The 15,734-nt window shown below is 38.9% G+C and overlaps 1 long non-coding RNA gene across 2 annotated transcripts in view; it reads left to right on the top strand.

Annotated features, from left to right (window-relative positions):
* Positions 1-12,492, top strand: part of LOC149212205 (uncharacterized) — a 194,548-nt gene extending 182,056 nt beyond the window's left edge. For both annotated transcript variants that reach the window (XR_016250217.1, XR_016250216.1), the window contains one exon: positions 12,413-12,492. This is a non-coding gene — a long non-coding RNA (uncharacterized LOC149212205). The remainder of the gene's footprint in view (positions 1-12,412) is intronic.
* The last annotated feature ends 3,242 nt before the right edge of the window (positions 12,493-15,734 follow it).

Raw genomic sequence — 15,734 nt, 5'->3', positions numbered from 1 at the left:
TCAGCAACTGATATAGATTATGCAATGAGTATTAAATGTTTTACGTCAAGATTTCAAATGGTTAATTCCTATTTTAATTGCTAATTTTGTAGAGAGCGATGACATAAGGTCTATTACTCAGATATTAGGCTAAATGATGGGTTAGCATCATTCGATGATTTACCTCACTTGGGTGAATTGAGCCCTATGCATACATAGGATTTTTATATAAATAATCTCACTAGGTGAGCATTTAATTTCCAGTTGTTAGAATTTCTAGTTCTACATTTCAGTTTTTATGAGGAAGGGACTCCCAACAGTTAAAGTTCCAGGGAGGTTTTCTGGTTTTACAGGTTCAATATATTTTTGACTCCATGCCCAATGGTGAAGGCTACTAGTCTAGATGTTCTCAACACCTTTCCAGCAAGGAACTGTCCCCAATTGGATCTAATGTTTTCACTTACTATGAAATTGTTTGAATGGTGCGAAATGATGTCAAAAGAGTGAAAAAGAGAAGAGAATTTTGAAGTCATATTCCAAGCTGCGTAATGACTCAAAGCCTATGAGACCCTCTCCATTGGAAAGTTCTTTGAACACCTTTTCAACGATATGTGGAAGTCCAAAAATGAACTCCTAGATAAAAAGATATGGTTTGTCGAAGTTTCAAGGGTTTGAAGCCTTAGAAAAGAAGGCATATCAGAGATCACAATATCGGAGGTCAAAAATATCGGAGATCACAATATCGGATGTCCAAAATATTGGATATCACAATATCGGAGGTCCAGAATATCGAAGATCACAATATCGAAGTTCTAGCACATCGCACATCGCAATATCGAAGGTTCAGAGTATTGAAGATCGCAACATCGGAACATTGACACATTGACGTATAACAAAATTGGAACTTCTCAAAGTGAGAACCTTTAAAAATTTGTGATATCATAAAGTGTCGATAGTATTAGAAAGCGTCGAGGAATTCCGATAAAGCCATAATGGCATTTGATGTCATCATGATGTGGCAGTACTACAGGACACATGGCAAGAATTTTTGGCATTTTGAGGGGCCTAAGGGGACAAATCTATATGACACGTGTCACCACTCATGAGGTGCCACGTAGAGTGATGATGTCATATCAGAGGTGGGCATATTGGAGGTTGAGGATGTCATAACTTTAGAACAGTTGGTGTTTGAAACAATTCCGATGAGAGAGGCTTTAATAGTGTAATACAAAGAGTTAAAAGGTGGATGAGTTGGTAGTTGTGATTCTGGAACACCACTAAGGCCACCACGGTTGATCACTCCCAACTCTAGAAAGTGGGGAATTCAAGCAGTTAAGAGGAACACGACACACAAATCAGTCGAGTAGCTGAAGAAGAACATCATGGAAAAGATGTTTCCTAATCAACGACCATCACAAGAATTGACATGGAGATATTTTTCTCTACCCATCATTATATTTTCCCATGTATTGTTATTTTGTCATTTGTTGTATTTTCAAGAAAGGAATCAAATCCTTTCTAATGATTTTTGTAGCAGAACCTTCCCACACTGAGAGAGCTAGTCGATCAGCTAGTTGGAGCTCAATTGAGATATTTTTTAATTGTTTTTCAAGCTCTCCCTCTCCTTATAAAAAGAGGGGAGAAACACTTAACACAAGTTCCCACATTCTGCATTCAGGAGGCCCAAATTCTGCTTTTGCAACTTCTAAGCTTTGTTTGTAGAGAGAGTGGTTGCACTTTGGTTCAATTTGCCTATTCATGAGGTTCTCGGGCATATACAATTGTTAAATGTGATGGACTTGTGATTTGGACTCCATATTCAAATATTAATGAAGCAGGTTTGTTGATTCCAATCAGAGAAATACGCAGTAGGTTTTCCCATTTGTATATCATTTCATGTATGCCTTTCCTCCTCTCAAATTGTGTAATGATGCTACCAGTTTCACTCTCTGGTTGTATGTATGCTGCTAAGTACTGAGGAGTACATGTGTAAGCACATATTTACTTTTTTTATTTGATATCCTATAGTACCTGCATGTAAACATAAATCTAATTATGCTATTTTTTTATAAATATATTAATGAGGCATAGAGCTTGAGACCTTAATTCATGTCCCACTTTTTCTGCATTTTCACCTCCTCACTTTTCCATATTTCTGTTGTAGATTGTTGCTTAGGATTTTGTATTATGTACAACCCTTTGCATCGATTTCCCTCCTTCCCTTCCTCCTATTCATCTATACTACAATAATAATGTTCAATTGTGCATTTTTATGTGTCATCCACCAAAACGAATGCATTTTTCTTTGAGATAAGCCATATTTACCCATGAGTATTTAGATATGTGTGTCTGCTTGAGTCAACCTTGGTGAAGGACTATTGAACCAAGCTCTGATTTATCTCTTTTCAAATGATATGACATATGGAGTGTAGCAAAAATACCTTAGATAATCTTCAAAAACACTCCTCTTGGATTCCCTAGGCACTGACCCTTTTCCTTCAACCCAGGGGTTGTCTCTAGGAGGCTTCTATATTTTCTGAAGAAATTCTGTGACAAGAGATAGAAAAAGCTACAACACTAGCAAAGCAATAATGAACATATTTATTCAATTGATCTAATTCAACCACTACTTATTTCTATTCAAAAATGGAAATATATCTCCATGGATTTCATCATAGCGCTACCTAAGGTAATGGGTAAATATTTCATTGATGTGGTGGTTGATAGGTTGACTAAACTTGCACACTTCTTTTCCGTTTTAGTGACAGACAACAACATAGGCATAACAATCTCTCCCACCCCCTTAGGCTAAACATGAGTGCATGGGAGGTGTTACATTGAATTAACCCAGCCTCCATGGTCTCATTATGAAGATGGGGTTACAAAATTCCTTCTCCTCCAAATTCTATGAAACGTGCCTTAGATACAATCATTTCATTTACCTTTTCAAGAGCTTTCTTGTGATATAATTATTTTCTCATTCCGACCTCTGGAATGAAAGTTATGCCCATTTGAAGTTTGAGCCCCTTAACCCCTTGCCATATTAGCTAGGATTTGCATTACGATATCTATGTGGCACTGATACCTCATACAAAATCTAACATGGTGTTTTCCATAGTTTTAGTGCACCATCACACAATAAACCTTAGGTTGTTTTACTGTAATATCCAAGATACAACATAATTTTCTCCTTGTTAGGTAATAGAGACAATATGTCATCTGGCCTTCATCTCTTTCATGACTTTTGTCTACTTTGAGCGCTAGGTAGAAAGGAACTAAAAAATACCTCTGTAGTTTGAAATTTGTGGTGAGATGGCTCCTAGCCATGTGTGCCACCATGTCAACACCACATAGCACCCTGTTGCAGTGGCTACAACCACCGTTCAAAATTTTTCCTATGCTTCATTTTGGAGCCTCCCTTCTAAACTACAGTATCTCATCTTGCACTGATCTAGGTACTTGTGCTTCGAAACCAACCTTGAGCTATTAAATGCATAGATAGGAGAGGCAGACCAGAGCCACTCAACACAAAAATTACGTAGAACCCATTGTGCTAAGAAACTGCGTAGTGCATGAGCCAAAGAGTTGCCCAGTCCTTCTAAAAAATGTGCAATATTTCAGGGAAATGCATGGTAGTTTTTCTCAAAAAAGGAAAAAACATCCCTAAAAATAGGGATCTATTTTTAGCGACCTAAAGGAGGCACTTGAGTTATTTTAGAAACTATCGCCAAGTGTGACCTTTTCCTTGATTTTAGGCAAGCGCATCATAAAACCTAACTTGACCAAATATATTTAATCGACATTGCTAGATATCATTTTCACACTCGATATTGGAGTTCTTGCATTTTTGAGGAGATCAAGGAACCTTCAATGCAATTGTTGTCACTTTTCCGGGTGAGTTTTTATTTTCTCATCTTTTGTTGCTTTTTTTGTAGCATTTTGTTTTTTATGTTGTGAGAATGTTCTTTCACTTGTTTCTTTGAACAACTGCTGGAATTTTAACTTGTTTTACCTCGTAGAAGTGTTTCTTCAATTTTTAGGTTACCTTATCCGAGTGTCGTATGTGTTTTCTCATTTTTGCACTAATGGTCATCGTTGTAGTGACTCTCTTCACATGCTTCATTTTCCTTCAGTTTAATTGATTCCTGCACTTTTTTCACATGCATGCATCAATGCTTACTTATATATGCGCTCAACATCACATCATCCTTATAGCTGCTTATTTTTCACACTCCCCATGGGCAGATCTGGGTCCCTTTGCCCAGATCTCAATGCGCACAACTAGAACTGCGTAATATGGGAACTCAAGGCCTCTGCCTTGGCTTCTAGAATTACGCATATCATGTCCTAGGTTGACTCCAACTGCACACTATGAAGTTCCAGGAACCAGCCTCCCAGCTTGGCCACTGAGACTGCACAATGTGCAGTCTCTCTTGACCTTGGCCTAGACTGAACTGCGCATTACGCAAATCCAGTCATCAAGCTTCCCAACTCACTTTTGGGACTGTGCAATGCACAGTTCCCATAGTCATCTAGTGAACTATGTTAGCTAGAATTTTGCAATCCTTCCCATCATGAGCCTGACTTATTGCTTAATCTTGTCTTGAAGTTTCTTTGGTTTTTAAACTGACATTTTATTTCCTTGAGTGTCCTATATTTTCCATAGGTACAACAATTGTTTAGCATCTCTCTAGCAGTAATAGTTAACATGGCATCCAAGAGTGATGCATCAAAGGAAACCATGAAGAGTAGTATTGGGGAAGCAATTGAGAAGATGTCAATGGATTTTATATTTTATGCGGATACTTAGTTGTTCATTGAGAAGGGTACAACACTTACATGGTAACAAATCAAAGATACTTTTGTAGGGATATTTAAGGAAGACATAGAGGACCAATAAGTTTATCTCAATATCCAGTGGTTAGACTTGTACAAGGTTTCATGGAGGTACCCCACATTCCCATGTGCATACATCACCAACTAGATTGTCTCACACAGAGATAAATAGACTACAACACTAAGTAGTGCCAATAGGAGAGAGCTTGCCACCTTCAAGGTAGAGAACTTTCAACAGATGTATCATTTACCTGAGTCGGTGAAGCACGTGGACTCACTTTTATATGCCACCCATAACTATGTGAACACAAGAAATATTGTCAAGCGCTGGGAGAAAGAGTCGTCGAATTTTAGACAGACACCCACTCATGTTTACAAGACGAAGTCCCTATGGAAGGCTTATTAGTTCTTGATCATCTTTGCTTGTAGAATATATGGTCGAGAGAAAACATAAACCTTTCCTAAAGGGTGGGTAGTATTATTGGACCAATTGTTTAATTATGGGATGCCTTTCAACTCGTCAGACTGGTTGGCTCATCAGTTAAAGACCCAAGTGGCTAAGGCTCGGAATCTGCCCATGAATGAGCAAGCAGTTCCCTGGCATGAGCTTGACATGGACACCAAAAGAGATTGTCATGAACATCTATTGCTAGTTGTTTTCCAATTGCAGCTATAGAGGAGTGATGGCAAGGCTAACTGATGAATTTATCGTCCCGTTGTACAAGTTTATCCTTGAGCAAGATCCACCTTGCAATTTCCCAAGAAGTAATGGAGGAAATAGTAAAAATTGCAGATTAGTATGCCTCACTAAGTGGCACCTTCATCATAGTGTTATGTGGAAAGAATCCTTTGCATGTGGTATGAAAGTATGCCACTGACAAGATAATCATGCAAGAAGTTTCGTATCACCTCTCCACAGGGTTGTCAATAGAACTGCATAGGAAGAATAAAGTGTCACGTCCTGCTCTTCCTTTGTGGATTGGATTATATGAGATTAAGAGATTGAAAGATGAAGATGACGAAGCTAAGGAGATAGTGAAATTCGAGTTCGACACCAAGGAATTTAATCAGTATGATCCCCAAAGTTTTTATATGGACTACTGTGCGAGAGTGTACTTTCCATGGATCCACGGGAAATTTCATTGATTGGAAGAGGACCCTCGGAGGTACTACTATAATGCCTCCAAACTCAACGAACTAGTCAATATAGCAACAACTTGGAAGGCTTCTCTACAGACAGTAGCAACTCTGGAAGCAACAACAAAAATAGAAATGGGAAGCAATTGAGTGAAGGACAAGAGAAAGAGGAAGGTTTCTAAGGATCCATAAGCAGAGAAAAGCTGGAAGATGAAGGCAGATCCTATCTTGTAGAGGTAGCTTTGGCGGCGGAAGTAAAGAGGGAGTAGTGGATGAAGAAAGCAGAGTGAAGGAAGAGAGAAAATAAGAGGCTGCAGGAAGAAGAACTGAAGCTCCAGGGGATAGAGAAGAAGCAAGAATAATACCAAATGAAATGCATAACAATAGAGAAAACAACGCCAATACAGGTTGATGAGCTAGAACAACTACCAGCTAAGGAAGAGGGTGAAACAATGCAGGATTAGCATCTTTCTTACCAGATTGAAAAATTGATCGAAATGACAGACATCGAGTCGAAACAGGAGCCATAGAATGAAGACATTGACGTTATGACAAGAGCATCAGAGTTCATCTCTCAGCCTTCACTACTTCTAGTGTTAGAACCAGTGCCGAGCGAGCAAGGAGATGTTATTTTCCTTGATGATGATTTGGTCATGGATGTGTACAATATATCATTTGATGAGTTGCAAAAGAATATTGTACACGCATGGAGGAAGCAATTTTTGGATGATCACACAACACCTTCATTCATTAAGGAAACGGTGATAGTGTCAGACACCAGGAAGAATCCAACTACCCTTGTTGAAGCGATCTTGGCCTATGAAGGAGAAACAAACTCAAATTTTAAGTACCTAACGACTGATAATGAACAACTAGCAAAGAATTTGCAGGCTTCTAGGCAAGAGGCATAACAACTTTGAGCATGAACACACAATGCAAATTTCGCATTGGGGGAAATGAGGACAACAATAATTATTGAAGTACACTTGAGGGTACCATGTGGAAGCTCTATGATGGATTTGTCACCGTGCATAAAGTAGTTGTCCGTGTGCATGGCCTACAACAATGGAGCAAAGAGTTTGTTCAAACACTTAAGAACATACATGCTGCCATCACCCATGTAAAAGAGTGGACAATGCGGTACAAAGGGGCCCTACTCGACTTAGTAAAGAAGATGAAGCCACAGGCAAAGCTGGAGAAAGAAAAGGTTTTGATGTTGGTCCACAACTATGAGCAGATCATGCCATTCATCAGTAGCATACATGTCTCATATGTGCAGTTGTATAGTAGTTTGGATGTCATGGTGAGAAATAACATGATCCCATCAACTGGTTCCCTCACCAATGCTAAACCTAAGAACCAAGTTCGACTACAGATCGATGAGTAAACAAAGCAACTAAGATGAGAGGCCACTAGGGAAGACATAGAGTTAAACACACACAACATGCATAAGTACATTTGTGGTCCTATCAAGGGCAATACCATGCTCCTCATACATCAGAATGAGTTGGATACGGGTTCCAAGACCATATACCCCGATACCATGGAGGCAAGAGCTCGCTTTTAGAAAGACACCATCAAACAATTTGGGGACACCATCCCACAGTACCAAGCTTGGCACCCATATGTGACCGAGAAGCATCAATTGGATGTTGCTGAGATGGACTTTCTCCAAACTCCAAGTCATAGTGTTGTATCTTTTCTGGCTGTCTTTAGCCTATTTTGTCTTACATGGGTACATGTGGAAAATGTAATATTATTTGTAAATTTGTTGTAAGTGAAATTCCAAGTGTCATTAGTTGAATGTGAACAGTCAGTATGTAATGTAATGTGTCATTTAGTGAAGAAGTTGAAGAGTCATGAGGGGAGTCAAAGAGTCATAAAGGGGAATGTCAAGGGTCACCCCACCCTTTGTTATAAATAGAACTTCATAACTCATTGAAAAGGGCTTTTGGGAGCTAAGCTTTTGGCTAGGCTTAGTGTTACACAGTATTTTGTCACACCTCATGTACTTCCTTGTGACATACCCTGAAGTTCCCAAAACATGACCATCATGTAGTTTACTTATTAAGATATGCAACTCATATCCTCCCTAGAACATTGATTTCAAAATTCCTTGAGCTTTCCCCTGAAGAAATAGCTCTAAAACCCTAATTTTGAGTCTCATCGCTCTTATGACATTAAAAACCATGATGGTCACCTCTTGTATTATAACAAACCCATGATGGCATCCCTCTGTTTGCTTGTATACCCACGATGATCACAAAAAGGAAATTTTTCCAAAGAGGATGAGCAGATTCATGATCTAGAAGCTTCCAGAGCAGCGAGTTAGAAGTTGTTCAACATAGATGAGGTCGAATTCTCTCAATTTGGCCTCTTAGTCCTATCCCTATAAGCTACCTCCTTGAGATTAGGGCCTAATCCTATCTTTAGAGAGGTCCTAACTCTCTTTCCCAGCCTATATATTAATCCCCTCCCATTCCCAAATGGTTGGTTGGTCAGGTTAGAGACTGGTTAGTCTATGTCTATTTGCACCCTTATGCTAAGCTTGTGCCTAGAGGCTATTCATTAGACTTGGAGAAGGAGTGCTTGGATAATTCTTGGCTTGGACTTGGATTACCACTCAAGGAGAGACTTTCAACGTCAAGGCTTTAGTTGTAAGCTTCCATTTATTTCTTAATAATATACAACTGCTGGTTCATCTTCCCAAAATATATGTGTTCATGTATTATTTAGCTTGACACTCCTCGATGAGTTAAGTAGGTTGTTATTGGATTTGCTATTGGTTTTGGAATGCTTTGTTGTCCCTTGATCACTTGTGCAAGTACATAAAAAATGAGACAAGCATGAGTAAGTCCATGACACAAGCTGTTCGATGCTCTCAACAAAGGAAATAAGAATAGCATCAGAATGAGGTAGGCCATCTCTTTTGTTCTTCTTTTCAATTATAACCTAGGAAGATGTGTAGTTGATTGTCACTTCAATTGTTAGACCCACTCATTGGGCTAGAGGTATCGTCTCTGTCCACAGAGAGGATTAACCTTTTAAAAAAATGGCGATTCCACTCGGGAGCATATGATCCTTTCCATCCAATCCTTCACCTTAATCTTTTGACTAGTTTGACCAATCGTCAATTTTTCAACTTGTCTACATCAGTCTGGGTTTATACCATCACTTATTACTACCTTAGAGTGCTAAGTCTAGATTTTTTCTTGGAATATTTATAGTTTTTTCCCATATTCCTCGCCCATCGCGGGTTTAGCCTTAAAAGTCACGATGGCATCGAGATTTTTACCTTTACAGTCGCGATGAAATTGTTTTTCTTCATTATTTGGTCGGGCTAAAATCATCACTACTTTTTCAATACAAAGTAGTGATGCCATTTTGGGTTTGCCTATGCAAAGTAGCGATAATTGCGGGTTTGGGTATATAAAGTAGCGATGATCCTTGAATGTGAGAATTTTTTAGGTTTCTTCCTAAGAATCCAGTGTTTCTTGGCCCCTAAGGTCTTCTCCCATCCTGTATGCTTGGATTTGTTAGTTTTTTTATTGATTGCCTTAATTAATTTGCAAAATTTGTCTCAAAGGCTTTGAAGTGAAATTTGACTAAGTTCTAGCATTTCTGGTCAATTGGTCATCGTTTTCTGCTTGTTGGTGTCATTGAGATGTTTGTTTTGATGATTGATTGAGTGTGGTTTTCTGTAGAAATCATTGAAAACGTCATTTTGCGTCTATTTTAGCTTGTATTTCGAAATTTACTTTTCGTGAACATGCATTAGATTAGTTGCATTGAGAAGTTATTTTTTGAGATTCATCATTAATAATAGATCACACTTTTAGATGATTGAAAGCTAAAACCTGTATTAGGTGCATCAAATCGTTCAAAACGAAAAGAAAAGCATAATTCATATAAGTGCATCTTTGTAAAGTCAAAATCATTTTTCTTTCAAAAAGTTGCATCTAGGATAGTGAAAAGTGAAAATATTTTTTACTTTTGGCATTGTGTTTGGAAGACGAAAGTGAAAGTTAGTGGAAGGAATTTTGCATGATTCATTTTGTTTGATGCATTATTCATTGAAATTTCTTCCCTTGGTTAGTCTAGCTTTCATAGAAACGAAAGTTTTATTTTTCTCATATAGTTTCATCTTAGATGTTCACGTGACATCGTGTTGAGCCTTAAAACAAAAACATAATTTCAAGATCCACTGTAAAATATATCAATTAATCTAAGGAGAATTTGAAACATTAACATTCATACTCAGTGGTCTAGGCTAGAGACATGTTCCGACGTCTATAAAACTTAGCATCTATCGTTCACTCTTGCATTAGACAGTGCTAGCATGGACTTGTGCTCCCCGTACCATCAAGTATATAAAGGGAGACGCTGATAGGTTGCAAACCTTTATCCATAGGAAGCTGAGTCTTCCGCCCTATAAACACGATACACCAAACACAACGTTTGGGGAGATTGCCTACACGTACGTCAAGTCCTTTGTAAATTTATTTGTTGACGTGTATATTGTAGTTCACGGTTACTTGGTACTACTTTTTCCTAGAGTATCTTGAGTAGTCATTTTGATATTTTTTGACTCCTTAAAATTTGAAAATATCATCGAGCACTTGTCCTTCCAAGATCGTTAATCCAACGAAAGCGACTAGAGTCACCTTTTCATCCTTTTCTCAACTCTCAAAACATGAAAAGGCAAAGTTTTTGTTTCAAATTCTAAAATTAATTGACTGCGGAACAACATCCTTCCCTATAAATACTCCTTAGTAGATCTTAGGTTGATACCAATGGTAACATTTCTTGAGTCTACCAGTCAATGTAACCGCTCTGATGGGAATCCTAGTCCTTTTCCTTCTTTTAGAAATACTGGCGCTCCCTATATGGTGACGTTGTCCCTTCCTGGATTGACCATTGGTTTGCGAGGTTGGTTGTTTTCAACCTTGGTGGTTCCGAGTGTCCCAACTGATTTTCAACCAAGTTCTCCTCCACCTGAACAACATCAACCTCATGTTGATCCTAAAGTTGACCCCTTGCCTTCTTCACCTATTTCTTCACCTCATTCTTCCTCTTCGCCTAGTGAGATTCTGGATTCTAGTAATCAAGAATCTAAGAATAAGAAGAAGAGGGTGAAGAAGAAGAAGCAAAATAAGAAAGGGGGAAACCAAACAACCATTGCTACATATGCAGTTGATGTAGGAAAATATTCCAACCAGCCCTAGAAAGTAAAATTCCCTTGCATGTTATCTAAGGGTGACCACCTTCTTCAAAATTGTCCTGGTATTCCCAAGGTATTAGAAGTGTGGTCCACAGGTTCACATCGACCTTTGTCATCAGCCTCTCGCAATCATGCTAGTGACAAACCTTCAACTAGTGGAGGTAGATCCCATGGGAAAAAGGGAAAATCAAATTTCCTTGTAAGTTGTGTGAAGGTAATCATCCCATTCACCTTTTTCATCTTATGGATGAAGCTTCCAATGAGTTGGAAAACCTTACATCTTCTCAACCTCATCTTCCGATGGGTATCAAAATCTTTCCCTTGATCCTTCACTAGTTGTTACACAACATTTTGTCATTGTCCCTGTACTCCCTGTTCCTTGATCTTGAAGGACCTCTATAGTGAACCCCGCATGCTTTGCATCCATGAAGAAACTCTCATTGTGTCCCTCTTCATGAGCAGATTAATTCCCTTTTGCACCATTTCCCCTCAAACTTCTGTTTTTCTCAGTTTACAAGACTAGTGCTAATGACCTTTTTCTTCCCTGCACCGATGTGCAGAGATTAGAACTATCCCTCGTGCCAATCGGAGTGACTGAGTTGTGTTCCAATCGCATTGTTCCTATTATGGAAAGTTTTTTAAATTTGGAGCCGAATCTTTGAGCTCTAGAAGCTTCGTAACGGAAGTATGGTAAATGGTTTGGCTAGAAGGGGTCGAGGATGTCAATTTGGGCACCTTTCCCCTATAATGATGGAACTACCTCAAGGGATAAGCCCTTCTCCCATGAGAAAAGGATCCATCTTCCATCCATTTTCCTATATAAATCTCCCTTCTTCCCAAGCACAAGCTAGTGTTGATATTGGTGTGCTAATGCTATTTTGGTTTGTAGTAGACAACAAGCTATTACTAGTTGTAGCTATCTAGTTGTGTGAGGGAGAAGTGTGATTTGGTTTGGAGTGAAGCCTAAAGGGAAGAGCCTTAAAACTATTGTTGATTGAGGCCATCATGGAATTCTAGTAGAAGTGTGTGGGAACCTGGTCTTGTCAGAGGAGTACTGCAACATCAAGGAAAATGGTTGTAATCTCTCTTTGATATTAATATATGAAACTATCGATTGATTTCCTACATTATTTGTCATCTTACATATTCATGGCTTAATGTTTATTGATTTATTAAGTAGGTTGAATTACAAATTGTCTATTATCACATTTTATGTTTGCTGTTGTTTACTGATTTCAGGTGCTTGAAGAAGGAAGTGAGAGATAGCTGGACTGAGCAAGCAAGGACATCATCAAACAGGATAAGTGGACTAAGAGGTAGGCCCTATTAATTGGTTCTAACCTAAGGAAATCTTCCATAGAATGTATATGTTGTGGTTAGACCCATTATCAGGCTAGAGGAATTCGTTTGTATCCACACTTATAATTTTACTTCACCAGAAATTGGTGACTCCAGTAGAGATCCCAATCCTTTTGATTGTCTTGGATTTCATGATTTCGTGAGAACTTTTCTAGTTTCAATTTTTCCCTTTGGTTCTATTTCTTTTTTCCTACTTACTGGTCTGAGTCTAAAATTCATAGTAGAAGATCTGGTCCCTGTTTCAAAATTTTTAATTTTTTTCCTTATCTCCCTTGATCAACGTGCTTCATTCACTGATAGTTGCGCCGATTAGCGTGACTTGCTAAGAAACAGTCGCACCGACTAGCCTCTGGTGCTTGTTGTCAGTTAAGCAGTTGCACCGATGCCTATAAGTGAAGATTAGGGCCTGACCCCAATCTTGGCCAGTGTGTTCTTCTCTTGTGGTTTTGACCCCGTAAGCCTTTTGGACCATTTTATCCCTGATTAGAAAGCTAATTTTCATTTGGTTTTGTTTGCTTGTTGGCTTATCATCTTTCTGCTTGATTGATTGAGTCATTGAGTGGCCAGCGGCACTAGCGCATCTAGTTGGTTGTCCATTCAACAGCTTGTGAACTTAGTAAGTTGGGTTGTAGGTGTACTTACTCTTTGCATTTTGTTTTTGGTCCTTTTATGACTTTGACCTCTTTTACACAAGATTGAAAAGTTTTTGTTTGCTTGCCTAATCGTTTATTTTCCAGCATGGATTACGTTGCTTGTCTTGTGGTTGATAAAGTTGGTGTTTCATTAGTGTGAATGAGTTTCTCTTTTCATCCATTCATTTGCTTGAAGAGCTTATTGTCTCGAGAACTTTTTCACTGAAAGATTATATGCGAAAAGTTTGTTTCATTGTTTCATGAAAAAGTATGAAATTCTAGCTTGTTGCATCATTGTGCTACGATAACTTGCATCATTAGAAGACTAGAATTGCATCGGCATTTGAAAAAGAAGAGAACTTTTTTTCTTTTGAAAGGACTTATAAATAAGTGCTTGTCAGGAAATTAGGAATTGGAATGCATTTTTCATTAGTTTATATTTTGAAAAAGTAAGGCAGTGAAAGATCATTTCGTATTTAGTTGCTTGATTGCTTGCATTTGATAGAGTAGTTTCTACCTTCTCTAGTGTAGGAATTTCATCGAATTGAAAGGGTCTTGTCTCATTTAGTTGCATTTAAGATTTTTTGAGTCACATCACTAAGACCTGAAAACTGAAACATAACTCAAGATCAACTTTAAAATGAATTCAATTTACCTAAGGTTCATTTGACATTAACGATCATATCTAGAAGGTCTAGGCTAGAGATGTTTTCTGATGTCGTTAAACCTAGCAGCTATCGTTAGCTTCAAAATTAGATAGTGTTAGTACGGATTTGTGCTCCCCGTACCATCGAGTATATAACGGGAGACCCCACTAGGCTGCAATCCTTTTATGCTTAGGAAGTTGAGTCAGCCACCTTGCGAACGTGATACACCGAACATAGCATTCGAGGAGATTGTCTGCTCGTACTTCTCGGTTCACCAGGAGGTATTCTGCAGTTCACGGTTGCTTGGTAATCCTGTTTACCTAGATCATCCAAAGCAGTCGTTTGATCTTTTTGACTCATTAAACTTAAAAGATCATTCGAGCACTTGTCCTTTCGAGCTTGTTTCCAATCGAAAGTGATAGATTCATCCTTGTTTCTTTCTCGACTCTTAAAAATGAAAGAGCACCAATCTTTTATGCATCTTAATAATTGATTGCCCTCGATCCAAAAAACATTATTAGTCTTTTTTTGAGACCAAATCGTGAGTTTCCCTTAAAAGAACATTTTAAAGCCTTGAAGTTAATTGTTCTGTCGACTAAGACAAGGTCATCGTGGCTGAACAACCTAGTTTACCCAATTCCTCTTCCTCTCCTATGTCTAAAATATTGTCTAAGGAGTCATTTTTCGAGTTACCAGAGTCACTCGAGGACCAAGATGTTGAAATTGCAATTGCTCTGAGCATTCAACCTTTGTCATCTCATCCTCCGCCTACTTTCGATACTGGGTCATCTGCTGATCTTAGCCCAGAATCTCTGGACAATTCCGTTCAAACTCCAGAGAACTTGCCGACCACCGATGGTCAACTTGGACTAGTTATCTACCGTCTGAGCCGTCTGTTTGACCCTGTTGTGATATTGTCACAGTGTCCTTACAGTCCGTATGACCAGCTAGGTGTTCCTTTGTAACTATCCCCTCATACTCGTTTGGCCATTCATCGTTGTTTGTTTTCAAACATCGAACCCGAAGGCAATCCTCTAGTCACATCTCTAGATGAGTCCGAAGTTTCTACTCCACACACTGTTGAGGGGGAAAAATTGCCTTTTCCCCCGAAGGTTTCCCCTTTTTAGGGGGTATTCCTGGTAGTTTTCCACCCAACTATGTGTCCTTGGCGCAGTTGGTTTCAGGTACAGCTAGTGCCTCATCACTTCACCATAACCCTATTTGGGTGTCAGGTGCCATGCCTACTTCAGGTCCATTCATTACGAACATGACTCCCCAACAATTTGTTACCTCAGTCCCAATGCAACCCACCATTCGAAATACCCTTGTATCATCAATCCCAGTTACCCGTCACGCACAACCGGTAGTTTCAAAGATTGTCTCTCTCAGTTCCTTCGTCCCTCTAGTCAGTGGCCAGACTGTGCCACCACCTAGGGGGTAGAACCTAAATGTCTCTATGGTGTCAGATACCACTAATGTTAGCGACTCACAAGCTCACATGCTTGGTATAAACCAACCTTCTTCTGGTATAATTCATAACCCTACTGATCCTACTGGATGATCTAGGTGCATTTTGGTGGCCACCCACCAAGTCCACTTGGACCACCACCATTGTTTCTTTTGGCTTTTCAATTTCCTTAATTGTAGCATAGTTTACTATTTTTAGTAGTTTTTCGGGTCCTGAACATCCGGAGCCATTTTGAGGCTCTAAATGATGCGCTTTTGGAAAACTAGGAGCAACATGGGTCCATGGACTGATGTTCCTCTTCCCAAAGTTATAGTTATTAGATAGATCTTTCTAACGAGATATTGTGGGCATCAAACAAAGATCGTATGCCAAAGTTATGAGCCGGGGAAGTTAATGTACCAATTTACCAATACAGGGCCCACAGTTTGGTGTTTCATCTTCTAGGGTTAGGTTTT

The sequence above is a fragment of the Pinus tabuliformis genome, chromosome 1_1 (genome assembly GCF_031772625.1).
Source record: "Pinus tabuliformis cultivar Carrire ecotype Pingquan chromosome 1_1, CPIR1, whole genome shotgun sequence".
In the NCBI taxonomy this organism is placed as follows: domain Eukaryota; kingdom Viridiplantae; phylum Streptophyta; class Pinopsida; order Pinales; family Pinaceae; genus Pinus; species Pinus tabuliformis.
The sequence above is the reverse complement of the archived record's forward strand: the minus strand, read 5'-3'. Positions and strand labels throughout refer to the sequence as shown.